This window comes from Bubalus kerabau, chromosome 3, assembly GCF_029407905.1.
Source record: "Bubalus kerabau isolate K-KA32 ecotype Philippines breed swamp buffalo chromosome 3, PCC_UOA_SB_1v2, whole genome shotgun sequence".
In the NCBI taxonomy this organism is placed as follows: Eukaryota; Metazoa; Chordata; class Mammalia; order Artiodactyla; family Bovidae; genus Bubalus; species Bubalus kerabau.
Window position 1 is genome coordinate 183,551,418 of NC_073626.1, and position 10,508 is coordinate 183,561,925.

The 10,508-nt window shown below is 48.4% G+C and overlaps 1 long non-coding RNA gene across 1 annotated transcript; it reads right to left on the reverse strand.

The window, feature by feature from the left end:
- Positions 1 to 5,438: 5,438 nt before the first annotated feature.
- On the reverse strand, positions 5,439 to 10,508 carry LOC129647940 (uncharacterized). The gene is made up of 3 exons (XR_008712586.1): positions 9,919 to 10,508; positions 6,436 to 6,523; positions 5,439 to 5,522 (listed from the first exon to the last, which is right to left on the reverse strand). It is a non-coding gene; the product is annotated as an uncharacterized LOC129647940 (long non-coding RNA).

Sequence of the window (10,508 nt, forward strand, 5' to 3'; positions counted from 1 at the left end):
CTGCTCGTTAGTGCCAACTGAAGTGCATGTGTGCTCAGGCGTGTCCGACTCTTTGTGACCCCGTGGGCTATAGCCCACCAGGCTCCTCTGTCCATGGAATTTTCCAGGCAAGAATACTGGAGTGAGTTGCCGTTTCCTACTCTAGGGGATCTTCCCAACCCAGGGATCGAACCCACATCTCTTGTATCTCCTGCACTGGCAGGCAGATTCTTTACCAACAGCATCACCTGGGAAGCTAGTTAGTGGTGGAGCCTGAATTCTAGCTCTATAGTTATAACTTAGAGTTCACACTCAACCCCAGTGCATGTGTCCAGGGCCAAAATGGCATGTGGTTGTGAGGGGAAGCACAGGCTTGAGAATCACACAGATGGGGCTACATAAGCCAGCTCTTCCATGTACTTCTTTAATATCTATAGCATATTCAAAAGCAGAGACATTACTTTGCCGACAAAGGTTCATCTAGTCAAGGCTATGGTTTTTCCTGTGGTCATGTATGGATGTGAGAGTTGGACTGTGAAGAAGGCTGAGCACCGAAGAATTGATGCTTTTGAACTGTGGTGTTGGAGAAGACTCTTGAGAGTCCCTTGGACTGCAAGGAGATCCAACCAGTCCATTCTGAAGGAGATCAGCCCTGGGATTTCTTTGGAAGGAATGATGCTAAAGCTGAAACTCCAGTACTTTGGCCACCTCATGCGAAGAGTTGATTCATTGGAAAAGACCCTGATGCTGGGAGGGATTGGGGTCAGGAGGAGAAGGGGACGACAGAGGATAGATGGCTGGATGGCATCACTGACTCGAAGGACGTGAGTCTCAGTGAACTCCGGGAGTTGGTGATGGACAGGGAGGCCTGTCGTGCTGCGATTCATGGGGTCGCAAAGAGTCGGACATGACTGAGCGACTGATCTGATCTGATCTGTACCTCAATTTGCTCTTCTGTATAACACAGATAACAATAACGCTGGCCTCATAGGGTGGTTGAGACCTGACATGGTGTCCAGGACTGTGGCATTCAAAACCAGGCAGACTATTGGGACTTCCCTGGCGGCCCAGTGGCTAAAACTCTCCCAATGCAGGCGGACCGGGTTCCATCCTTCATCAGGAAACTAACCCATATTCCTCAATAAAGAGTTTGTATGCCGTAACTAAAGATTACACATGCCACAACTTAAAAGATTCTGCACTTTGCAACTAAGACCCCGCACAGCCAAATAAATAAACATGTAAAACAAAACAGCAGCAGGGAGAACACTGAATGAGGCTGGGCCATGGTTTACTCATGAGGAATTTTTGTTGAGCACCTGCTATGTTCCAGATGCTTTACATACATTTTCGTATTTAATCTTCACCTCAGCTCTGGGAGGAGTCTGTGTCTTTATCCCCCTTCTTACAGATGAGAAAATGGAGTTCAGAGCACTCGTGAGTCACATACCAGGCTGGGATTTATCCCGTTGTCCTGAGATATTACAAAGCCAATGCTCTTCCCCAGCGTCCCCTGCATTCTGCTCCCAGGGTCACAAAGAATCTCAAGAATCATAAACTCAAGGGACTAAGGCTCAGAATGGTTAAGTAATTTGCGCAGTCATAAGTGAGTGAAGCTGACCGGCGTGATACAACTAGGAGATATGGGGATTCTGGTGACTGGAGCTCATACGCCCTGACTAAAGGTGGCAGCCTCTACTCATCTCCTAAGAACTCTCCCAGGCAGAAATATACCAGCTCTATTGACTTTGAAGAGAGTAAGGAATTGGGATTTTCTATGCAATTCCCTTATTTTTAAATGTTGACAACTGGTTTAAAAACAAACCACTGTGCAACTATCCAGACCACAAATCAAACCTGAGAGCCCGATCTGGCCCCTGGGCCACCATTTGGCAACCTCCAATCCTCCCCCCAGCTATTGGTTAATTTTTGTACCCTGGACAGCCGTTGGATCGCTCACAGGGCTCATGGTTTATCTGGGGACCAAAGTGCATGAGCAGATTAGAAAGCCAGACAGCCTGTTCACCGCTGTACTGTCCCATAGCCCATCCTGTGTCTGCCCCCTCAGCTTCCTCAGATGCCAAACTCAAACACAGGAAGAGCTGGCTTGTGGAGGAGGGGAAGGGACAGTGCCCTGTTTACATGCCCCTGGCAAGGAGCAGATGCAAGCACTCCTCTAGGAGTCTTCAGTTCAGTTCAGTCACTCAGTCGTGTCCAACTCTCTGCAACCCCATGAACTGCAGCACGCCAGGCCTCCCTGTCCATCACCAACTCCCGGAGTCTACCCAAACCCATGTCCATTGAGTCGGTGATGCCATCCAACCATTTCATCCTCTGTCGTCCCCTTCTCCTCCTGCCCTCAATCTTTCCCAGCATCAGGGTCTTTTCAAATGAGTCAGCTCTTCACATGAGGTGGCCAAAGTATTGGAGTTTTAGCTTCAACATCAATCCTTCCAGTGAACACCCAGGACTTATCTCCTTTAGGATGGACTGGTTGAATTTCCTTGCAGTCCGAGGGGCTCTCAAGCGTATTCTGCAACCATAGTTCAAAAGCATCAATTCTTCAGAGCTCAGCTTTGTTTATAGTCCGACTCTCGCATCCATACATGACTACTGGAAAAACCATAGCCTTGACTAGAAGGACCTTTGTTGACAAAGTAATGCCTCTGGAGTCTTAGGACAGTGCATTTACCTCCTTCCCCAGGGTCCCCTGCATTCTGCTGCCAGGGGCAAGGGCAGAGACCTGGAGAGTATCAGACGGGCAGGGACCTTCAAGGTCATCCAGGACTACCCCAATCAGAGCACTAACATCAAAGCAGCAGTGCACGTTTTGATTGCTTGACCTTCTTCATCCCCCAACAACTTGGTGAGGCAGGAACTACTTATCCCCATTCTGCAGCTGGGGAGACTGAGACTCAGAATGGTGAAGTGATTTACACAGCAATTAAATGGCCAAGCCAGGATAAACATCTAGTCGGTGTGACCAAGAACCCGTACCGCTAACTACCAGCCTACACTGCCTCCCCGAGCCACAGTGCTGCTAGCTGCTGGACTCCTTCCCATTCCTACCAAGTCATCCTTGAGCCTCTGCTCACACGTCCAGTGACAGGGTGCTCACTCCCTCTCTGTTTTTAACCACAGCTATACTCACCCAGCACCAACTGGGTACTTGGCCTTGCACTAGGCATTTAAAAAATATTTTGTATCATTCTTTCCTTGCAACAGTCCTGTGTACTCCACGTTATACCCATTTTACAGATGAGAGAACCAAGGCTTAACATGATGAAGAAACTTGTCCAAGGTCACAAACAGACAGCTAGTGGGAACCTACTGCATAACACAGAGAGCTCATCCCGGCGCTCTGCGGTGATCTAGATGGATGGGGTGGGGGTGGGGTGGGAGGGAGATCCAACAGTGAGGGGATATATGTGTGTATGTAACTAATTCACCTTGTCGTACAGCAGAGGCTGCCACAACCTTGTAGAGCATCTATACTCTCTTCTTTAAAAATAGCTAGTTAGGGACAGACTGGGATTCAAATTCAGGTCTGTTCTTTGTTTCTAGCTCAGACTGAAAACTTCTTTTGGTTAACGGGGAGAAATATCTGTCCCCTTGAAGCAGCAGCCCTTGTTCCTAGTTCTCCCAGTTCTTTTCCCCGGATGCCCTCTCCAGATAGTTGAAGGAAAACACGTGTGCCCCTTGAGTCTTTTTTAGACCAGAGTCAATATTCTGGTCCCTTCAACTGTTCCCCCATATAATGTGGCTTTGGGGGATCCCTCTTACAGCTATTATTTTGTTCATCCTCCCATGAATGAGTTACACTTTCTCCACGTCATTTTCCAAGCTCTGATCCCAAATGGGACCTCAGACATGGGCAGAATGACTTTCACCTCCTTCACTGCATATCGCTGTTGTTGTTTAGTGGCTGAGTCCTATCTGTCTCTTTCAAGTCCCACTCTTTCATCACCCCATGAACTCAGTGGGTCACCATTTCCTTCTCCAGGGGATCGTCCCGACCCAGGCATCAAACCTGCGTCTCCTGTGGCTCCTGCATTGGTAGGTGGGCTCTTTACCACTGAGCCACCAGGGAAGCCCCACGTGGCATATGCAGTCTTTCTATGAATGCAGCCGCAAACCCAGGAACGCATCTATGTATGAAGCACTGACCGGTGCGCTTGTGAAAGAGAGGGAGCAAGCGAGCAACTTCCCTGACTTCCTGGAATTTACGTTCTTCCCACTGAGCTAAAGAAGGAGGCAGAGTCACAGGTCACTTAGTGAACTTCAGACATAATCCTAGAATATCAGGGCTGGTAGGGCTCAATCTCTTTAGGCCCATTTTTATAAATGAGGATCCTGAACCCAGAGAGTGGAAGTGACAGGCCCAAGATTCCACAGTGAGATGGAATCAACGTTTGCATTTCTCCGAATTTCAGGTCCAGGTGAGCCCCGGGTTCTTGGAGGGGAATGTAGACTGAGATGAAAATGCTTTTACCCTGGAGAATTTGTTTAACGCCCTTCCATCCTCAGAGCAGAAATCCCTCTATTCCAGGTATGACCACCAGGGGGCGGAAGGGCACCAGAGAAACGCACAGAAATCGAGGGCGGGCGGGTGCCTTCCTCATTCAGAGCAATTCTCTTTGGCAGGAGGGAATAATGAGGTGGGAAGACTGCGTGCTCTGGGACAGCATCAGGCAACTGTGTACATTATGGACATACACAGGGGGGTGAATTCTGCCTTCACCAAGGAGACCACATAAGGGAGTTGTTAAAGGCTTGGGCACAGGCATCATGGAGACTTGGAAGGAAATCGAGCGTCCCTTCGCCGCTTTATCATGTCACCTCCCAGACAATTAGCCTCAGACACAGAGAATGGATGCAGGATAATGTCCTCGTTTTCCAGGGGTCTCCACAGCGCCTGAGTGGCCGGTGCTGTCTTCCCGACTGGTCCCTTTTCCAGGTCGATGGTTAGCAATTCCTCTTGGCAAAGACGTCCGAGGGCAGGCCGAAGGTGAGACGGACAGAATCCGACAGATGCCCAGCTCAGGCTGGCAGCTCGCTCACCTCGCGTCACACAGAACCGCAGGTGCAGAGGCCCCGGGGCTGGAAACCATGGATATTTGGGTCCATGGGGGCCAAGCATGCCTGAGAGCAAAGGGAGGGTTGGAGAGGTAGGCTGGACCTTGAGGGCCAAACAATTGACTTCAAACTTTATCCTGGGAGCAACAGGGAGCTACTGAAGGTTATTTAGCAGGGGAATGACTTGGTTAGATCAGTGTTGAAAACCATCACCAGAGCTGTGAGAGGAGGAAGGGAGGTGGGGGAGCCTTGAGACTGAAAAGGAGACCAACCAGGAGGCTGAGAGATGAGACTGGACGTGCTGATGATGTCGGTGGCTGGCTTTCCACCCACTCAGAACTTACAACCAGCTTGAGTCACTCCAATGACACTGCGTGTCTTACCCAGGAGATGGTTCTCACAGGGGAAGGGACTGCCCCGACAGGAGGAATAAGTTGGTTCCTACAGCATATGTTTCCTAGAAGATCCTTGAGAAAAACAAACAGCTTAGGTTCATGGGAGAGAGGAGATCCTGGCCCAGGGTGGAGGGGAGGGTCCATGGGATTTTCCTGGCAAGAATACTGGAGTGGGTTGCCATTTCCTTCTCCAGGAGATCTTCCCAACCCAAGGATTAAACACGGGTCTCCTGCTTCGTAGGCAGACGCGTTATAGTCTGAACCCCCAGGGAAGTCCTTCAGTGTACTCATCCATAAAATGTGATTGTCGACATGGTTTACCCTTTGAAGCTGTTGTGGCGGTTAGGCAAGATAATATGTGAAGCACCTAACACGTGCTATGAGGGGTCAGTTCTCATTTCCCCTCAAAGACAGTCTTTTGCTGTAGCATAGTAGTCATTCTGGGCTTTCCAGGTGGCCCAGTGGTAAAGAATCCGCCTGCAATCCAGGAGACGTGAGTTTGATCCCTGGGTTGGGAAGATCCCCTGGAGGAGGGCATGGCAACCCACTTTAAGATTCTTGTCTGAAGAATCCCATAGACAGAGGAGCCTGGTGGGCTACAGTCCATGGGGTCACCTGTCTGACCCCATGGGGGTGGGCTACAGTCCATGGGGTCACAAAGAGTTGGACACAACTGAGCAACGGAGCACACGGTGGTCATTCTGGCTCTGCAGTGCCTCGCCGGGCAGAGGTGGCTCCAAAACCAGACCAGCTTGTGCTGCACAACACACCAAATTAGGCCAAGGGAATTCCAGCCACAAGCGAAAAAGTAATGCTTTGGTTAGCCCCAGGGACACATCCTGGGGGAAATGTACCAATTCTGTTTCAATTTTTTAAATTTTTATATTTATTTATTTATTTATTTTCGTCGCATGACATGTGGGATCTTAGTTCCCCGACCAGGGATAGAACTTGAGCCCCCTGTAGTGAAAACTCAGAGTCTTACCTGTTCTGCTTTTTGAAGCATTAAAAATGATTCTCAGGCTTCCCTCGTGGTCCAGTGTTTAAGAAGTGCCTTGAAATGCAAGGGACACCTGCAATTGCAAATTGTCTTTTGCAAATCACTGACCTGATTCTTCCAATCAGACTGTAGCAATAGCTAATTCTTATACAGAATTCACCACATGTGATAGGCCTGTTATGAGATCTGAATATGCCTTGGCTCATTTATCATAAGAGCATGATTTTATTTTATATCATCCCCATTTTTTGAATTAAAAAAAAAAAGTTTCCCTCGTGGTCCAGTGTTTAAGAAGAGCCTTGAAATGCAAGGGACACCTGGTTGACCCCTGGTCTGGGAAAATCCCACATGCTGCGGAGCAACTAAGCCGTGTGTCACAACTTTTGAGCCAGCGCTGTGGAGCCCGAGAGCCAAAACTACTGAGCCCACACACCGCAGCTACTGAAGCCTGTGTGCCTACAGCCCGTGCTCCACTACAAGAGCCATCGCAAGGAGGAGCCTGCGCATAGCAACAAAGAGTAGCCCCTGCTCCCCGCAGTCTGAGTGCAGCAACAAAGACCTCCCATAGCCAATAAATAAATAAATAAATAAACCTTAAAAAAACAAAGATTCTCCTTACTCCAGGGGTCTCAGGTGAGGTTCCCTATTTTAAATTTGGCAGTTTCTTCCCTATTTTGTGCGAGTCAGTGCAGCACAGTCTGCCCATAGTCCCAGTCATTGTGGCAATGGTTTTGTATCTATCCTTTCCCGTAGTCTTTGTAGCAACTCTCTTGCTGCTGCTAAGTCGCTTCAGTCGTGTCCGACTCTGTGCAACCCCATAGACGGCAGCCCACCAGGCTCCTCCGTCCCTGGGATTCTCCAGACAAGAGCACTGGAGTGGGTTGCCATTTCCTCTTCCAATGCATGAAAGTGAAAAGTGAAAGTCAAGTCGCTCAGTCGTGTCTGACCCTCAGCGACCCCATGGACTGCAGCCCACCAGCCTCCTCCGTCCATGGATTTTCCAGGCAAGAGTACTGGAGTGGAGTGCCATTACCTTCTCTACTCTCTTGGGTAGATACTATTTCTTGTTGTCTCTGCTCTATAGATAAGAAACTGAGGCTTGAAAAGGTTAACAAACATACCTGAGTCTGTCTGATACCAGCCCCTTTGCTCGTCACCACAACACTTAACCTGCCTTGGGGGCGGGTTATCCATAAGGCACCTAGGGCACCCCAACAATCTGCCCCCCCAGATTATCTAATGAATAGAATGCTAAGGCTTGTCTGGACCAAAAGCCAATAAGAGAAATGACCGTGTGATACAGGGCCCAGCAGTTGTTATAAATCTGATTAAGGCATAGTTCATTGTATTAGTCCCACTCCAGTATTCTTGCCTGGAGAATCCCAGGGACGGCGGAGCCTGGTGGGCTGCCGTCTATGGGGTCGCACAGAGTCGGACACGACTGAAGTGACTTAGCATAGCATAGCATAGCATAGAATACATTCCTCTGAGAGTTTAGTAAAGGGAAAAAAATTGTCTTTTGCAAATCACTGATCTGATTCTTCCAATCAGACTGTAGCAATAGCTAATTCTTATACAGAATTCACCACATGTGATAGGCCTGTTATGAGATCTGAATAAGCCTTGGCTCCTGTATTATAAGAGTTGGGTTTTATTTTATATCTTCCCCATTTTTAAAATTAAAAAAAAAAAAAAAGAAGCACACAGAAGTTCAGTAACTGCCTAAGTAAGTGGTAGAGCTGGGCTTCAAAGCAACACAATCTGCTTCTGGGGTTTGTGTGGCTAATCAAACATTTACTGCTTCCTATATAATTTGTAGCATCCTCTTTCCCTCTTTGCTTTGACTGCCAGGAAACTCAGAGCTGTGGCTTCTTTTTTGCTCTGTCACAGTTGCTATTCTTAGAAAACTTGACCTAGCATTTCTGCTATAATTAGTCAATGTTTCATTTTTCTTGCCTCCTTCTCCACTGGCCTTTGGTCCAGGCTTTCATTACTCCTTGATTCTTGCTCTTTAATTAACCATCAAATAGGCTTGTGGCTACAATGGAAACCATCTCAAAACCCTTGTGGGAATAGAAAGGATGAAGTGAATCAGTGAGATGAACAGAGACTATTTCTTGCCCAACTGATCCAGCTGGACACAGTCAGTACCAAATGGACGTCTTTAAGCAGCTTTTCTATGACCAACACCTTGCTTTGTGAAATGGAGGTCATAACAATGAACCCAAGTTGGTCCCAGTGTTTGTTAAAGAGATGCTAACTGCTGAAATAGAGAAATCCTGAGAGATCAGTGTCTGAACACTAAGTAGAAGTTGGTTCAACGTGGTACCATTCAGTCAAGCGACTTGAGTGAAACCTGGGCTGACCAAGGTTCTCCTGTGTTCAACACATGATTTCCCAAGTTCACCTGTGTTGGCATGCAGTTGGCGTGCGTGTGTGCTAAGTCAGTCGTGTCCAACTCTTTGAGACCCTATGGATTGTAGCCCGCCAGGCTCCTCTGTCCACAGGATTCTCCAGGCAAGAATACTGGAATGGGCTGCCACACCCTCCTCCAGGGGATCTTCCTGACTCAGGGATAGAACCTGTGTCTCCTGCATTGGCAGGCAGTTTCTTTACCAGTAGCGCCACCTGGGAAGCCCATGCAGTTGGCAGACAGAGAGAAAAGACAGAGCTTTGAGAAAGCATACGTAGTTTTTAACTTGGATTTGGCCTGGACACGGCACACATCGTCCTGCCCATAGCCCATTGTCACATACTTAGTTGCAAGGGGTGCTGGAAAATGTAGTCTGGGCTGCTTTTCTCTGAAGCAACTCTACACATGGAAGAGGAACATCTTTGGTGAATAGCTGGTGTTGTTTCAGTTCACAAAGACTTAAAATTATTGAACCTTTATAAAATGGCTAAGAATACCACGCGGTGTATACTATGGTCATGAGAAGGGCCATGGTCTTCCTCTGTTTACAAGGAACCATGAGCAAAATGAAGTATTCACATTTTAGACCAAACGTATTTGTTCAACAGAGGAAAGGATTATGGTGGGAGAGAGAAAGTTCGTCATGGTAGGAACTATTGAAGCAGAGGCTGAATTTTCCCTATGATGAAGGGTCTAGAAGGAGTCAGATAAGACGCCTCCTACTAGCCCTGCTAACTTTGAGCTGCTCTACTAGGCTCCAGGGGGCTTCCTGGGTGGTGCAGTGGTAAAGGAGAGGCAAGAGATGCAGGTTTGATCCCTAGGTAGGGAAGATGGCAACCCATTCCAGTATTCTTGCCTGGAAAAATCCCATGGACAGAAGAGTCTGGTGGGCTATATAGTCCATGGGGTTGCAAAGAGTCGGACACGACTGAGCATGTATGCAACGCACTAGGCTCCAGAGTCACCTCCGAGCACTTATTTTGTGTCAAGTTCCAAGTGGCATTTGGGGGACCCAGAAACAAAGGAGACGGGGTTCTGACTCTCAGGTTACTCACTGTAATGAGTTGAAATAGGACATCTGGGAAGCAGGACAGTGGAATGGCTTGAGCTCCAGAAACACGAGACTGGCATTGAACTCCTAGCTGTGTGACATTGCAGAAACCACTTGACCTCTCTGGTTCTCAGTTTCCTCATTTATAACATAGGGACAATAGTTATCTTCATAGATTCTGAGCGCTCAGAGACACAGTTACTTTAGCGCATTTGTAGCATAGCACCTGGTAGGTAGTGAGCACTTTTTTTATCAGTAGCAATGTTTTTATGATGTCACTTCACTTTTCCAGCCTTCGGTTTCTCATCCGTAGAATGAAATTAACCAACTTCCATCACGCGATTGGAATCTCGCTGGGCTGTGGGGTCTGGGGTCTGCCGTTTCTTCTTGCATCGTGCTCATTATGTCAGGACGAGAAGATTATGGACCACAACCGGCATCGTCTTGGGACATAGCAGGAACCTGAGCGAACCAGGACGCGATTTCCTGGCTGCGCTCCCGGGAAGGACGTTTGTGCTGGGTCCCATCCCCCGGCCGGTCCGCCTCAGGAAACGCGGAGAGAAAGCCAGGAACCAGGCCTGCCGGGCCCCGCGG